Here is an 18,887-nt window from a genome sequence, read left to right as displayed (position 1 = left end):
GGTCCTTAAATATTTGGGGTGGAATCGTAGACAATTATGTTATAGGTCCTGTTTTCTTTGAAGAATCGGTAAATAGTGAGGTTTAATTTAAATTTTCTAGTGAATCATTTACCTATTCTACTTGAAAATGTACCATTAAACATCCGCCAACATATGTGGTACCTTCACGACGGAGACGCTGTTCACCACAACGCACTTGTCAACGGTGAACTCGATGAATTATTTCCTGAAAGATGGATAGGAAGAGATGGGCGAGTTCACTGTTCACCCAGATCACCACAATTGAACAAAGTTGACTTCTTTTCCTGGGGTTACACCTACACCTCCAACAATAGTTGACGATATGAAAATAAGGATTAAAAACGCCTTTCAAAGTGTCACACAACAAATGCTTACAAACGTCAGTAGGTCATTCGAAACTCGTCTCCAGGCTTGTATAGACGTTATGGGAGCTCACTTTGAACATATTTTATAAGAAACATAAGAAGTAGGTTAAACATATTTTTATTTAATTTAGTTTTCTGAATTAATTAAAGTATTGTTATTTATTAATAACAAAGTAGCACTCGTTGTTATCAACAATAAAACTAAAATATCTCGAATACTTAAAAGATGTGCAAGTATACTGGTAGAAGTTTTCGATGGTAATATAAAATACAGGGTGTACCATTTAAAAATATGAAGAAAATTTTTTACTTACATTTTGACTTACTCTTACTCTGTATACAATTTGTGTAGTTATAAAAAATTGTACATTGTTGCAAAACTACTTTAATATTGACACCCAAAAGCAGTAAAAAATCACTTTATATTACACCGTTAGAAACATACAGGGCGATCAAATCAGTGTGATTTTTTAATAAGATTGCTCATAACTTTGAAGCACTCGGTTTAATCCTAGACATGTGTTATATCGTAGAGAAACGTTATTTTGAAAAAAATACAGGGTGTTCTATTTAAAAAAAAACATAACTTTGGTTTGGCATTGTGTTATGGAGGATCCTGTATATTTCTCACTTATTTTAAAATGTGTACATTAAAGGTCTCTATAACTTTTATTTACAACTTTTTTCATAGATTGTATAATAACAGATATAGTGGACTTTGTCACAGAAGTTGATCACCTTGTATAAAGATAGCTCCCTAACTTCGTTTGCTCCTTTAAGTAGGCCTCATTGAAGTGTTTTGTCTGAATTTATCTTTATATTGTGTAATCATATCAATGATATGTAATATATTTTATGCACGACCGGGCGGTAAAGTCCATATTATGTATAAATTTGGCTGGCGTAAAGTGCCAGTTTAGCGCCCGTGGGCTTCTTTATCGCCCGCCGGAAGATAATGTTAGATGTATCGTATATTTTCTTAGATTTAGCCGGTAGTAAACTTAATTTTTCATCTTCAGCTGCTTTAAAAATTTCCGGTGGTATTCCAGAAAATGTTTCATCGTCACTAGTTTCCATTATAAAAGAACTTCTTAATAAATTTGTTATGAAACTTTCAATACGATAGATAATGGCGACTTACTATTCTTGACTTATTTACTTTGTTGCTAGGTAACGCGAACATAGCTATAGATATTACTGTTCTATAATACTATTATTTCTTAATAGTCCGTTCTTTAACGGTAAAATATTGCAAAATCTCTAAATTTTAAAGAACCGCTTGGATTGACATGAAATTTGGCATACACAAAGCTACCAAGTCAATGAAAAAAAGTGATATTGTGCCGATATGTGCTTTTGCCCTGGGGGTGGTTTTCACCCCCTCTTGGGGGTGAAAAAATATTCGTCCAAAGAAAGTCAGGAAATGGATAAACTGGCTAATTTTAAGTAACTTTTGTTCTATAGAGTTTTTTCACTAAGTCAATACTTTTCGAGTTATTTGGCAGTGAATATGTTCATTTTTTCAACAAAATAACCACGCTTTTAGACGGTTTTTCGCAAATAACTCAAATAATAAGTATTTTGTCGAAAAAACAGTTTCAGCAAAAATAGAGCCTGTAAAATTTTTTAAAAAATGGTGTACATATCACGTCTCTACACCTCGTAGAAGCAGAGTTATAGCTAATGAAAAATAGGTTCATATTCGTTCAAATTCCAAATGGAATACTTTAACGTGAAATAACCAAAAATGAAGCGCATTTCGGGGAAAACTCATTACAACTTATTTAAAGTGTTTAAAAAAGCTTCATTTTTGTTTTATAAAAAAAATTTCTAGCATCAAAATTAAACAAGTTACGCTCAAAATAAAGTTAGTCCCTTTTGGTTTTGGTAAAAAAATCGAGAAAATCACCCCCTAATTAGTATCTTAAATGAACTTAATCGTTACGACTTCACAAGTTTCTGGACTCGTGTATATATTGTTTATATGATCTGTAAGTTTCATCGGTTCAAAGTCCTTATTATTGAAAGGGCTGTAGTTAAAAGGGGTTGAACGAGTCACTGATCACGAATGTATGCAAATTTAGAAACACCAAATCTTAATCAATTTTTGTCTAACAGAAAAACAAAAAAATACATGATATTCAGAAAAGCAACTCTAATTTTTTTTTGTTTTTCGAGATATTTGGTATCTCTGACAATTTTTAAGTTATTTTGAAAAAAGCATATTTTTCAAAATTAAAATTTTTAAAAATTTTACTTTGAAACCAAATTTTTTCAAAAATAAGCACTTTGAATCGATAAAACTTACAGATCATATAAACACAACATAAGTAAAATAATTTGTGGAGCGGTAACGATTAATTTCATTTAAGTCGCTAATTAGGTGGTGGTCTTCACGATTTTTTTTTGCAAAAACAAAAGGGACCAACTTTATTTTGAGCGTAACTTGCTTAAATTTAATACTAGAAACATTTTGCAAAAACAGAAATAAAGCTTTTTTAAACACTTTAAAAAAGTTATAATGGGTTTTCCCCAAAAAGTGCTTAATTTTTTTGGATATTTCACGTCGAAATATTCTATTTGAAATTTGGTGAATATTAATCTATTTTTCATTGGCTATACCTCTGGCTCTACGAGATCCAGAGACCTAACGCCTACACCATTTTTTTTACTTTTTAATAAGCTATATTTTTGCTAAGAACGTTTTTTTCGACAAAATACTTACTTTTTGAGTTATTTGCGAAGAACCGCCTAAAAATGTGGTTATTTTGTTGAAAAATGAACATATTCACTCGCAAATAACTCGAAAAGTGTTGACTTGGCGAAAAAGCTCTATAGAACAAAAGTTACTTAAAATTAGTCAGTTTACCCATTTCCGGACTTATTTTTTATATATATGTTTTCACCCCCAAGAGGGGGTGAAAGTCACCCCCAGGGCAAAAGCACACATCGGCACAATATCACTTTTTTTCTTTGACATGTAAGCTATACACTATACGTATGCCAAATTTCATGTCAATCCAAGCGGTTCTTTAAAATTTAGAGCAAAACCCGTGAAAGAATGAACTATAGACATATTTCTTTCAATATGACATTTTTTATTAACTAACCAATACCAATGATTCGGTGAATTGTTATACAGGGTGAGTTTTAATAAATTGAGCTACAAAATTCATGCAACTTTTGAAACGGTATTTATAATAAATTGTTCGCAAAAGGTGGAAAGAAAAAGAAGCATTAAAAAATAATCACTAAGACGATCGTGCAAGGAATTTTGTATCTTTATTAATAAATGATCATTAAAACAGTCGTGCATAAAAATTTGTATGTATGTATTTCGAATTTCGGGCGTAAACAACGTTTATGGACCTTACGTGTTAATAGCCCTCGCCTATCGGCTCGGGCTCTTACTTACACGTCGCGGTCCATAAACGCCTATTTTACGCCCTTGATACATAAATAACTAAAAAAGTCATATTTTCTTTTTACTGTGTAGAAATTTAACAATAATCCTTATTTTCTTCTTCTTGTGGCATCATAACTCCAGGTGTGTCTTTGCTTATCTGGCTATGTTTTTCCATTTATACCTCTATTGTGCCCTCCATTATCTTGTCTTGTCCACTAATTTATACTGCACCCCTTAATTACCAAATAATTTAAAAATCTTAATTTAAGCCTTAATTAATAATTTTCTTTATTTTTCTTTTATTTTTAAGGTTGATTTTAGAAAACTAAAATAAAATAATGTTGTTTTTTACGAGAAATATATTGAAATAAGATTAACTGACATATTAAAAAAGGCAAAAATGAAAGTTTGTAAAAATCAAAAAAATTAAATTAAAAGCGATTATTGCCTCGTTCTTTCACATCACTCTTAACATTGTTGCGACATGTTGCAAGAATGAAAGACGAGAGGTGGACAAAAGAAATTGCTTGTGTGTAGACCACGAGCAGACAAACGAAGCCGAGGAAGACCACCAACGCGATGGGAGAACGACCTCAAAATAATTGTGACAAATTGGATAGCAGAGGTACAGAACAGAAGAAGATGGAAATATTTGGAGGAGACCTATGTTCAACAATGGACAAATCAGGGTCGATTGACGATGATAATGATGATTGCCTCCTCTGGGGTCTATTACTGCTTGGTATATATCTCCTATACAAAGAAAATATAAGGTTTAAAAAATGTTCCTGTCCTTCCGATACCAATCGCCATTTCCCGATTTATGCCTCCTATCCAACTAAGGCAAGGTCTTCCTGTTTTCTTTTTACCACGAGTGCTAAAAGAAATCAATGCAGATATACTACAAGGTAGTGTATTTAGATGGGAAATAAGCCACAATTAAACTGAAAAAATAATTTTACTAACGTTTCGACGCCCAAATCGGGTCTCGTTTTCAAAATTCAAAATACTACTAAATTAAACAAAAATGTTACTAAGTAAAAAATTCTTCTAATAATTTATTTAATCTGACTCATTTATATTTTCAATTCAGACGTATATTATACATTTTAAAGTAGAGGACTTTAAAATGATATCGCCAATATTTATGAGTAGCGTTCCTGGGACGACTTTGCTAAAATATAGTTCATTCGATTACATGAAATCAATCCCAACTCAAGAATATCAGTCATAAAATAATCATAGCATGTGATCTGTCTTTAAAAAGACAACCAAATGAAACGATGACAATAAAATTCTCGCGTTAGAGATTGCATAGTAAATCTCGAGGAAAAACCAGGAAAAAACCTCTTGATACTATCCCGACATCGTAAGTATCTGGTCTCATATTAATTTACTTTCAAAAACCAATACCAAATTTTGATTTTAATATGTTGAAATTATAAATAATATTAATAATACATAGATATACAATAAGTAATACTAAAATATAAAATATGTACTCGATATGTTATTGACTTACTAATCGTGGTATTTTCTTTCTATTGACTTCCTCTTTCAGTATGGGTAACCACATCCTACTGCATTCTACCGAGGAATTTGCGACACAATTGGTTTCATTTAGCATAATTAGAGCCGCTTCTTTGATTTTCCTCTTTTTACTATCTGATTCTTTTAGGACTATACTTGAATCTCTCCACTGAACTGGTGGATGTTCATTATCCCATGCGTGTTGACATATTTTAGATCTATCAAATTCTCTATTTTTATTATAAGACTGATGTTCACTTATTCTAATGTTTGATGATCTTGATGTTTCACCTAAATAAAATTGTTCGCATTCACAAGTTATTTGATAAATGCCATTCTTTGTTCTTTCTTGTTCATTATTAGGTTTAGTTTTAGATAGAATAGATCTCAATGTGTTTGTTGTTTTGAATGTTGTTAAAATGTTGAATTTATTTCCTATTGTTTTAAGTTTCTCGGATAGTCCTTTTATACAGGGTGTAACGAAAATACAGGTAATAAATTAAATCACATATTCTGAGACCAGAAATAGTTCGAATGAACCAAATATGCACATAAAAAAAGTTACAGCCCTTTGAAGTTACAAAATAAAAATCGATTTTTTCGAATATATCGAAAACTATGAGAGATTTTTTAGGGTCTAGGACGTTTCATCGCCGCCAGTTCATCGCCGCCGTTTCGATGCCGCCAGTTGGCCGATTCATCGCCGGCCGTTTCGATACCGCCGGTTCATCGCCAGTCAGCTAATCGCTAACTGATATATTTCCGAATTTTCGACCAATTTTCGACAGTTACATTTATTATTTATTTTTAGTATTAATTAGGAATTCTAGGAAATGCGAGATATGACCATTCCCGTTGCCATACTTAATCTTTTAATAGACTTTTAAACTTTTATAATATAAAATATAATTTAACACTACAAATTTAATACTGTTTAGTATCAAATTTAGGGGAAGTAGAAATACAACAGTAAATTAATATAAAATTATTTTTTATCTATTTATTTGTCATAAGTTTTGAACTGAATTTAACGTCGTGTCGTGTCATCTCCCATAATACAAGATCAACTGACTAACTGGCGATGAAACGGCCGGCGATGAAACGGCCGGCGATGAAACGGCCGGCGATGAAATGGACTGGCGATGAACCGGCGGCATCGAAACGGCGGCGATGCACCGGCGGCGATGAACCGGCGGCGATGAACCGGCGGCGATGAACCGGCGGCGATGAAACGTCCCATTCCGGATTTTTTATTGAAAATGGACACGTGGCATTATTATGGCAGGAACATCTTAAAAAAGAATTATAGTGAAATTTGTGCACCCCATAAAAATTTTATGGGGTTTTGTTCCCTTAAACCCCCCCAAACTTTTGTGTACGTTCCAATTAAATTATTATTGGGGTACCATTAGTTCAATTCAATATTTCTATAACTTTTTTGCCTCTTAGAATTTTTTCGATAAGGCAGTTTTTATCGAGTTGCGGCTTCTTTTTTAATATGTTTACATAAAAATTTTATGGGGGTTTTGTTCCTTTAAACCTCCCAAATGTTTGTGTATGTTCCAATTAAACTTTTACTGCGGTACCATTAGTTAAACACAGTGTTTTTAAAACTTTTTTGCCTCTTTGTATTTTTTCGAGAAGGCACTTTTTATCAAGATATTACTTCTTTTTTAATATGGTTCAAAACATACCTAAAAATGTAGATCATAAATAAATGTTCATATTATTACCAAGTCTCCATAATCGTACTTAGCCATTTACAAATATGTGGTGGATTTGACAAATATTCAAAATATCTCGATAAAAACTGACTTTTGGAAAAAGTACTAAGAGGCAAAAAAGTTTTTAAAATATTGTATTTAGCTAATGGTACTACAATAATAATTAAATTGGAACGTACACAAAAGTTTGGGGGGGGGGGGGGTAAAAAGGAACAAAACCCCCATAAAATTTTTATGGGGTGTCCAAATTTCACTATAATTTTTTCTTAAGATACTACTATCATAAGAATATCACATGTCTATTTTCAATAAAAGATCTCTAATAGTTTTCGACATATTGGAAAAATCGATTTTTCGAACTTCAAAGCGCTGTAACTTTTTTTATGTGCACATTTGTACTAAGATAAGTTAGGTTCAATCGAACTATTTTGGGTCCCAGAATATGTGAATAAATTTATGACCTGTATTTTTGTTACACCCTGTATATGGTATTGATATTTTCCTCGTATTATTTAACGATTGTTTTTCTTCTAAAAATGAATTTTCGTTAGAACAAGTAATTTTGGCTTTACCATATAACGATTTAATGACTACCTTTTTAACGTTGATGTTGTGATTTGATTTGTAATTGAGATATCTGTTGGTGTGTGTTGGTTTTCTATACACTTGAGTCTCATATCCAGTATCCTTCTTTGAGACTAAAACATCGAGGAAAGGCAAAGTGTTATTGTATTCCTTTTTCATTGTAAATTTTATTGTCTCTTCTTGATCGTTTATAATATTCAGGAATGCATCCAACAATTCTGATCTATGAAGCCATATTGAAAACACATCATCTACATATCTCCACCATACTGTGGGTTTTAAATTTTGTTTAGAAATGATATTAGTTTCGAAATCCTCCATAAATATATTTGCCAATAATGGAGATAAAGAAGAGCCCATTGCTATACCAAAATTTTGTTTATAGAATTCATTATTTAGTTGAAAATAGGTATTATTAGTACATAATGTCAATAACTCCATTATAGCTGATACATTTGGTCTTGTCCTAGTTGTCAATGTATTATCATTCTTTAATTTCGTTTTGATTATGTTTAAAGTTTTATTTAATGGCACATTTGTAAATAAACTGTGTAAAAAAATTATTTTTTCAATTTAATTGTAGCTTATTTCCCATCTAAATAGTTAATCATAAAAATGCCACAAGGAAATAGCTTCAGAACAACATGGTAGTGTAACTGAACCAGTCCTGTACACTAGTGATATCCCTGAATTAGAAGATAACACAATAACTAGCTTTGCTGATGATAATCTCGTCTTGGCAAGCTTATGAAGAAGCAACAAGAAAACTATAAGCCTCTGTTAACAGAGTTCTGGACTAAATGGTGGCGAATTAAATTAGACGAAATGAAGTCAGTGCACATTAATTTTACAAAAAAAGAAAAAACAACATAGTCCTGGTATAATGTAAATAATACTCAGTTAAACAAAAGATAATAGCTTAACATCAAGTATAAAAAATGTATTTAGACCAGTAAGGATCTGTGAAAAAACGTCTATTTTTGGATGTGAGAGGTGGCATTCGGATTTTTGCAGATAAAGTTAGGTGACACCTTCAGTATTAATAATTGACTTATGCTCCTTCTCAAATATGCCCGGAACATTAATAAAAAAGTTAAAATATTTAAAAATTTCGAAAAACGTCAATTTTTTTTTCTGTTTTCTTTGCTTATAACTTTAAAACGATTCGTTTTGGAACAAAGTCGTAGAAAAATAAAATAAATATAATTGCATTTTGTATGATATACGACTTGTCAAAAATGTCTTAACTTATTACCTTTTCTGCAATATAGCAATAAATACAAAATAAGGGGGCAAAATACGCCTGTTGTTATTCAATGTTTTTAACCACTTTGGTGGCACTTATAACCTTAGTAATTCGCTTAGGAAATTTTTTGTAACATACTTAAACCGTGTAGAAAATTTCATTAAAATCGACTTAATAGATTTTGCATAATAAATTTGCAATCTAAATGTTTTTAAAAAAGTTCAAATTTTTAAAAATCTTTCTGAACAAAAAATAGTCCATTTAGAAGTTGTCTAATTTTTTTACATATAAAGAGGTACTCTACCTATCTAATACACTTTACAGAATTAAAATCGAATTATGAATTATGGCTATTTTATTTTTTAATCAAAAGTTATTCGCGTTCAAAAATTGCAATTTTTCGAATGTGTGAAAGTTCCACTGCGTTTATCTCGAAAACTATGCATCCTACGAAAAAACTTGTTAGAACATTTTTTGCTTAGAATTATCCAAGAAATACAAAAAATGTTTTATTTTGCGAAAAATCGATGTTATGTAATTCCTCAAGTTCTTTGTTTATAACAATCTTATCGCCATCCGGATCAACTGTTACCCAAAAAAATCGTGTTCTACGGGTCAAAAAATACATAAAAATCTTGAGTAAGCCCATCTAAATAAAGGAGCCCGTAGCATCCCCTGCTGGCCACAGGACTAATTTGTTTATAAGCCAAAAAATTGTTTATAACTTTAAAACATTGCTGAGGCTGCTTAAATAATCCGATTTAAATTCTGTAAATTGCATTAGATAGGTGGAGTACTTCTTTATATGTAAAAAAATTGACAAATTTTTGTATGTTCTAGTTTTTGTTGTGCAAGATTTGAAAACATTTTAAATTTTTAAAAAAAGTTTAGATTGCAAAATTATTATTCAAAATCTAGTAAGTCAATTTTAATGAAATTTTGTGTACGGTTTTAGCACATTACATAAATTTTCTAATCGAATTAGGAAGGTTCCAAGTGCAACCTAAGTGATGGAAAATCATTGAATAAAGACAGGCTTGTTTTGCCCCTTTTTTTTATATTTATTGCTATTTTGCAGCAAGGGCGATAAATTAAGACATTTTTAACTAATCGCATCTGATAGAAAATTTAATTATCTTTGTTTTATTCCTATACGACTTTGTTCCAAAATGAATCGTTTTAAAGTTATAAGCAAAAAAATTAGAAAAAAAACGAAATTTTTTGAAATTTTTAAATATTTTATTTTTTTTTTATTAATGTTCCGGGCATATTTGAGAAGGAGCATAAATCAATTATTATTAAGAGGAAACAGTAGCGATCAACAGGTAGCGAAAACGCGTTCCAAGATTGCGGCTGTAATTTTGAATATTTTTTCGAGATATTTCGCGCACGTATTCGTAATATAATAACGAATGGCGGTACAGAGCCCAATTTAAAAAATATATTAATATGTGGAAATTACTCTGTAATTAAATACAATATTAAAAAAACGAGCCTGTACCGCCATTAAGAAGAACAAAAAAATACACTTTCTTCAAATAAACTTTTTTATCCGATGCCTAGATTTTGTGTCATTTTGGAACTACTAAAATTTTTTATTTCATTAGTAGTTCCAAAATGACACAAAATCTAGGCATCGGATAAAAAAGTTTATTTGAAGAAAGTGTATTTTTTTGTTCTTCTTAATGGCGGTACAGGCTCGTTTTTTTAATATTGTATTTAATTACAGAGTAATTTCCACATATTAACATATTTTTTAAATTGGGCTCTGTACCGTCGTTCTTTATTATATTACAAATACGTGTGCCAAATATCTCGAAAAAATATTCAAAATTACAGGCGCAATCTTGGAACGCGTTTTGGCTACCTGTTGATCGCTACTGTATCACCTTAACAAAGTTATCACCTAACTTTATCCGCAAAAATCTGAATGCCACCTCTCACATCCACCTAAAAACAGATCCTTACTAGTCTAATTGGCAATTGGGAAGAAAAGCCATCCGTCTACAACAAAATTCTTCTTATTCTTCAACCTTAGGTAATCCAAATTTGAACATAGACCTCCCATAATTTAATCCATATTTCTAGTTGTGTCCTCTAATCTTCTTAATGTCATCAGCCCATCTTATTTGTGACCTTCCTCTGCTTCTCCTTCCAAACCACGGTCTCCATTGTTGTATTTCGTGATTCCGTCTTTTATCCTTCAGTCGGGTATTGTGTCCTGCGAAGCTCTATTTTAATTTGACAGCATGTTCTTCTGCATCTTTTAGTTTGGTTTTGCTTCTAATCCATTTATTTGTTTTTTGTCTATAAGCCTCATTTCGAGCATTGATCTTTTCATCACTCTTTGTGCCTTTACTGTTTTATCCATATTAGCCTTGGTGAGTGTCCACGACTGTGAACCATACGTAAGTATAGGGAGGATACACTGATCGTAAACTCTGGTTTTCAAATATTGTCCTATTTTAGTGTTTTTCCTCTCATATGTAATAACTCTGTATTAGTTATTACTCTTATAAAGAGTTTGTACATTTGGGAGAGCAGGGAGATTAACCTATAGTTCTTCAGATCTCCCCTGCCTCGTTTTTTGAAGAGAATTATTGTCAAACTTTCTTTCCAATCATCTGGGACTTGTCAAGGCACTAGTTGAAAAGATTTTTCAATCCTTTGAGAATAATTTCACTCCCTTCCATAAACATTTCGGCAAGTATTCTATATGGCCCCGGAGCCTTATGGCATATAAATTACGGTAAAAGGTTTGAGTAACTTTTAGGATTTCGTTCTTTTCTCTTATTTATTTTCCATCTTTATCCTTTAATGAGATTATTAGAGGCTTTCGTATGTTTGGCCTTAAGCATTTTAGACCTCGGGTTTTTTCTATAATTTTTTCTACCTTGTTTTCATTGTAGGTTCTTAAGTCTTCATTTGCTCCCTTCTTTATTTGTTTATTCAATTCTTTGAAACCATCGGTGTTTCGCATTCCTTCGCTTAGAAATAGTCGTCTCTTTTCCATCAACCGTTTTGTTCCATCACTTATTTTGTCTTATTTACTTTTAGTTTTCTTTACAACAGTCAGTCCTGCTTTCAAGAGTTTTCGTTGCTTTTCTTTATAATTGTGTTCATGTCGGTATATTCTTCTTGATAATGTTCTATAAATTCTTCTCTTAAGACTTCACTGTACTCGTCTCCCTTCTGTCGGATTTTAGTTTGATCCATCTGACTACAATTATGTCGCCTCTTTCTACGGGTTTTTGTCTGTTTAGCAAGAACTCTTGCTCTTAAAAGACGATGATCGCTTTCAGTTGTGAATCGATTGAGAGCAGTTATATCTTCAAAAATGTCTTTGTTCCCACATACGAAGTAATCTAAAACAAAATACTTCTGTATGAACACATTTTAAAACCTATATGGACATATGGCATCTAGCTGTGGGGTTGTGCACGTAGAGTGCACATAGAGTCACGAACAACGACTTCTTCAACACGTCAATGTTGAGGCCATCCAGCTCCTTGACAACACAGATCTGGTTAGAAGGCTCAAGAGGAATAAACCCTTCGCGTAAGTTAAGTTAACAGCAGCGTATATAGCATGTGATGGTATATGCTAATATATGTGCAATAAATTAAGAAAACCTAAGGGATACTAGTGAGTTTGTCCTTAGTCATACTTTTTTAGTAGTACATAATTTAGGCTAGAAAAAAGTTGCTCATTGATCATATTGTTTGATAAGATTGTAATCTTTAAGCATCTTATTGGTGTTAATTAAATAAAAAGAAATCATAGCTCCACCATTAAACAAAACCATCACTGTTCGCCTTGTCCTCGTAATACAAAAATTAAATAGAGCACTTTATAAAAATTGTATTTGCACCAATTCCATTGGAATTTATTTCTGAAAATTCCTTATTTCAGTAGTACATAGGTATGTACGTAAACAAAGAGAGTAATAAAATTGGAATACGGTTATGACCTATTGTATATACGTAATTTATTGTTAAATAAAAAGCGTTGTTGACTTTATGCTTTGTTGGAGAGGCAAATCAATATTATTTTTAGTAGTCCAAGGTTATTGCTAATAATGTGGTAAATACATTAATAATTTTGAGTCATGTCTGCTACTGTTTATATTATTCAATTGCAAAATAACTATTAGGATAACATACCTACTAATAGCTTGTTTATCTGTGATTCAACGAAGCTAAACAAAGTACATAAATATGCATACCAATAGATTAATAGATATACAAAATAAAATGGATAACAATAAAAATAAGACTGCACATGCACTTTTAGATAGTAAATCTGTATGTAAAATCTTCGGTGTACTCCATCTCTATTCTATCATTCTATGGCTCTACAGTCTATAGTTCAATTCGAGCCCTGACCTCCATCAGCAAATCTCATCGTGCGTTACGGTCTGTAGCCATTTTCCTCCACGATCTACTCCTAAGGAGAATGAGACGTCCTCATTCACATCATCCTTATATCGCTTTCTCCTTTTTACAATAAGTCTCTTCTGCATTCTTGCATGTAACATATTTTTTGAGGCCTGTTTTTTTCCATCCTAAATACATTAAAGTATTGAAGACGCTGTCTTGTTCTTGTGGTGCTTGTAATGGAGGTTAGGGACTACACTGGTTAATCTCTCTCTGACCAATGCGACTTTAAAAAAAGATGTTGAATCAAGGCCGGTCCAGTTCTGATATTTTTAAGCCATGAAATCTGGCGCCACCGGGACCCCGTTTTCTTTCAATCTTCCCCTGGATGATCCGTTTTTTTAACTGCACTTTTCTAACTTTGACAATTTCTATCAGCTCCCTATTTGAATCTATCTATTAAGGGCATTTTAATTGGTGGTGTGGTTGTCCAAGTTATTTTCAAGATCCTTCTATAAATCCGGGGTTCAAAGACTTCTAACTTGTTCATCAGCGTTATGTTGAAAGTCCAGGCCTCCGTTCCATACAATGGTATTGACCATACATAGCAATGCAGAAAACGACATCTAAGACTGATATTAATACTACTGTTACAAAATAAGCTTTTCATTTTGACAAAGTCTTGTCGAGCTACCTCTATTCTCTTTACTACTGCTTGTTTATAATCAAGTTGATTGTTGAACCAGCTGCCAAAAAATTAATTTGTATTAGTCTACGTATTCAAGCTATTGATGGTTCACATCAATTGGAAAGAGGAAATTTTTGTCCTTTGATATTTTCATAACTTTGGTTTTCGCAGTATTGATCTTCATACCCATTTTTTCACGACTCTTAGTGACCCTATTTAACAGTATCAGCGGATATTATTTACTCTTTGAACATTTATCCTGATACCTTCTGAAGAATGCGATAAAGCGTTCGCAAATATTACCCCAGAGTAGAAGTTAAACAGTATCGGTTATAAAATAAAAATGTATACCATCTTTATTCAGTTGCAATGCGAAGGCAAAACAATCTTACTTTTCAATTAGAATACGGAATGCAATCCAGCCCTCTGAATCGCGATTTTCGATTCTTATTGGAATCTCATCAGAGAGAGCGCAGGATTGTTCTCCATATCCTAACTGACCAGCACCGAGAGCTTTTCCCACACATTGCAACTGAAACAAATAGGTTAGGTGACTAGCTTCATCTGGCAATTGAAAGATGAAGTTTTTCAATCTCAATAGCAACATTAATAACATTGAAAATATTGAAAATATTACTAAAGGATTTTTAAATTGAAAAACTTATTGGTACATTTTTCTGGTGACACCTCCAAGGCTTCTACAATTTGCAAGCCAAATGGATGCTGCAGTGAAGACAAAGGGAAGGAATTCTACACTATGCAATTCACATCCCCGTCTGCAGCTTGGTAAAGTTCCAACGGAAAATGCACCTAGTTACTCTACGGAGTAATACGACTATAAAATAAAAATGTATACCATCTTTATTCAGTTGCAATGCGAAGGCAAAAAAATCTTACTTTTCAATTAGAATACGGAGTGCAATTCAGCCCTCTGAATCGCGATTTTCGATTCTTGTTGGAATCTCATCGGAGAGACCGCAGGCTTGTTCTCCATATCCTAACTGACCAGCACCGAGAGCTTTCCCCACACATTGCAACTGAAACAAATAGGTTAGGTGACTAGCGTCATCTGGCAATTGAAACATGAAGTTTTTCAATCCCAATAGCAACATTAATAACATTGAAAATATTACTAAAGGATTTTTAAATTGAAAAACTTATTGGTACATTTTTCTGGTGACACCTCCAAGGCTTCTACAATTTGCAAGCCAAATGGATGCTGCAGTGAAGACAAAGGGAAGGAAAGTATCGGTTATAGCACACAAGTCTGTCTGACACCTCGTTGTATTTCAATTGGCCTTGACGTGTTACCATTGGTATTTATGATTGTGGTCTGATTCCAATAAATAGCTTCTATAATTTGATAATCTCAATCTCTTTTGTCGATTCCGATGTCGTTCAATCTTCCTATCAAGATCTTGTGTGCTGCACCCAGTCGAAAGCCTTTTCAAAATCTATAAAACAGTCAAAAAGGTCTGCTTGTTGATCTTTGAACCCTTGTGCCAGAATTTAAAGACAGACTATTGCTTCTCTTGTCTCCATGCTTTTCCTGAAACCAAATTGTTCTTGACCGGTGATCCCGTCACGTCTTCTATGCATACACTCTGTTCTGTATGATTCTCAAGAAAAGCTTCAGAATCAGAATGTTATTTAGTAGAATTATAAGGCGAAAGTCCTGGCATGATTTGGCGTTCTTCGGCAGTGGGGTGAAGACGGATTCCAGCCATCGCATCGCATCGTTTAGGTATCGCTCCTGTAGTAGTGTAATAGTTATTTATGTACCAAGTCAGTAAAGTGACTCTTTATCGAACGAGTCTGATATTATGAGCCAAGCGAGCCTAGCGAGCAAGGCAAATAACAGACGACTTCGATAAAGAGTCTTTACTGACGTGGTGCATACAAGATTTTATCGCCAATCATACAAAACATTAGCACTTACCTAATTACATCCTTCTAATGAAAAAAGAGTGTGTGTACTTTGTATGCATGTGAGAAGTACTTAAAATAACAGCCTTTCGAAGTTGCTTTTTCCTTGTTTAATCGTAGAAAATCTAAATAAATAGTCATATTTTGTTTAATCTTTTTATTGTACAATGTACAATCCGACTTGTCGGGGTGACGTCATTGGGGTAACTTTGTCGGTTGACGTCATTGGGCAACAGCCCGATTAATTATTTTAATTATTTTTAATCATTTTTTAAGTCCTTATAATAGTCTAAGTATGTCAATAACCATTAATAGTAAACAAAAAATTTTTCCTTACGGGGGACTCGAACCAAGTACTAACACGTCCGTAACTTGATACACATACCGCTACCCTACGCAACAACTTGCTAGACACGGCCGATATTAGGTATAAAAAAAGAAATAAAGAAATAGGTGAGTAAAAATTGTAAAGAAAATTATTACTACTTACATATGGGCCATTCCACGAACATACGCCTGTTTTGGATTACTTCGACAACGAATATTTTACTGTACAACATAAGAAGTACGAAAGTAAATGGCGCTAATAATTATTCCAATAAACAACAATGTAATTTGCAATTTACTTCCGTTCTTCTTATTTTGCACAGTAAAATATTCGTTGTCGAGGTAATCCAAAACAGGCGTATGTTCGTGGAATAGGGTATACTTATAAATTAATAGGGTAAAAGCACTATATTCCTAAATTTTAGCAGAAACATGTTTTGTACATAGGTACAATTATGCAAGACATTCGTAAACTTGCTTATATCTATATCTTTATTTGTGGTCAAAGTTGCCTTCAACATTGAATAATAGGACCACATAGTCGATGGAGAATATTCTTTAAACAATTCAGAGAAATATGCTAGTAAAACACTTTCACTATAATTAGTAATACGATTTTTTTGACGCAATGCTTCAACAAATATGTCATATTGCCTATTGTATTTTTCGATGGATTTTGTTGGGAGAAGCTCTGAAACTGCCTCTAACGATTTCTTGCGTATTTTAGGTGGCGTACATGACATATGTAATTTCTTCCATTTCCAAAGCAGTACTACTGTACTATAATTTGATATTCGTTTTAACACTTTTGTTACACTAAATACAATTTTCAATTTAAATTTTTTAAATATGACAGTGATGACAGATGATTTCTGCATGCCGCTTTCGATTTTTAGTCGATAGATAAATATTAATATTGAATAATTACAAAATCGGTAAAGATTTTTGATTAATTTTATATGAATATAATTGCAAAATACTGCAGAATTTCACTTTTTGTCATAAATTTAATTAATAATAACGTAAATTATGTACAATATTTTTAATAATTAAAGTAAATAAATTTTAAGTTCACTCAAATAAATAATCGATTACTGCTATCGACCACTTACATTGAATCTTGGTTAATTTGATTAATCGCGGCAGGTAAAGTAAAATTCTTCTTTCAGTACAATAAAGTGTTACTTTACTGCCGCAAATGAGGGCAAATGAGTACAATAATGAATGACTTTAGTGACGGTTGGCGATAAAAATTATTAAATATGCCTAGGAGATGGTCATAATTTTCCTCGTTGTTTTCCTGTATTGGAGGACCTTCGTCGTTCTCTTTATTTATTGTAGGAGGTTTTCTGATGTCATAGAAGAGTCCCTTTATGTGGTTAATAAAATTTAAATAAATTTATGTATACAATATAAACTTCGATACAGTGGCGGATCTAGACATTTGCCTTGGGGGGGGGGGGGAATTCCAATGAAATACCAACAAAAGACATAGACAAGATAAATTCAATCTACATTAATAGACAACGCGAAAACGGCGGGTTCGTTGGGAAAAATATTCCCATAAGATTTTTTTGCATAATTACATTCGTGAGACATCCCAGAATAAGGTTCAAGAAGTCGCCCACGTGAAAAGTGGGCCAAATTTTTTTAACAATTTTTTTTAATCAAATTGCAAAAATCCATATTTTTGACCCAGACAACTTTTTTCTAGGATTTTTGGACCATTCTGAATAAAAAAGGTCTCATAATTTTTGTCTTAAGTTGATCGTTTTCGAGTTATAAGCAATTTAAAATTGAAAAAAAGCAAAAATGGCGATTTTAAATGATTAATAACTCGGTTAAAACTTATTATTATGAAAGTAAGAAAGTGACTAAATCAAAGTTTAATGCCCCCCCCCCTACAAGATCCCGAAGAAAGTTTTGTCATTATTATTACTAAGCTGTTATTTTTAAGTAATAATATTGAGCGCCATGCACGTGGTAGGCGGCCGTAAATGTGAGTGCAAGTAAGATGCACAATTGAACCTCGCACTCAGCATTTACGGCCGGCTACCACGCGCATGGCGCTCAATATTATTACTTAAAAATAACAGTTTAGTAATAAATAATGACAAACATTTTTTCGGGATCTTGTAGGGGGGCATTAAACTTTAATTTACTCACTTTCTGACTTTCATAATAATAACTTTTAACCGAGTTATTAAGCCTTGAAAATCTCCATTTTTTGTTTTTTTTTTCAATTTTAAATTGTTTATAACTCGATAACGATCAACTTTATAGAAAAATTATAAGAAACCTTTTTTATCCAGAATGGTCCAAAAAACCTACAAAAAAATTGTCCGGGTCAAAAATATTGATTTTTGCAATTTTATTAAAAAAAAATTAAAAAAAAAATTTGTCCCAGTTTTCACGTGGGCGACTTCTTGAACCTTATTCTGGGATGTCTCACGAATGTAATTATGCAAAAAATCTCATAAGAATATTTTTCCCAACGAACCCGCCGTTTTCGCCTTGTCTATAAAGAGATAAATAACTTATATGCATTAAGTTCCCCTAATTTTCAAATTTTCCTAACTAGCGTGTGTATTCGATGGATAATTTGTCTGTATATGATCTAAATTTCATGTCAACTATTATATGTTTATGTTTCAATTTGGGCTGTTTGTTGGGGGGGGGGGAGAGGATTTCCC

The 18,887-nt window shown here is 32.5% G+C and overlaps 1 protein-coding gene across 1 annotated transcript in view; it reads right to left on the bottom strand.

Annotated features, from left to right (window-relative positions):
- The window catches only part of LOC126883109 (23 kDa integral membrane protein-like), a 116,537-nt gene that overhangs the window by 28,213 nt on the left and 69,437 nt on the right, over positions 1-18,887 (bottom strand). The window lies entirely within an intron of this gene.

This window comes from Diabrotica virgifera, chromosome 4 (genome assembly GCF_917563875.1).
Source record: "Diabrotica virgifera virgifera chromosome 4, PGI_DIABVI_V3a".
Lineage (NCBI taxonomy): Eukaryota > Metazoa > Arthropoda > Insecta > Coleoptera > Chrysomelidae > Diabrotica > Diabrotica virgifera.
Note: the sequence above shows the minus strand (reverse complement) of the source record. Positions and strands in the feature narration are given on the sequence as shown.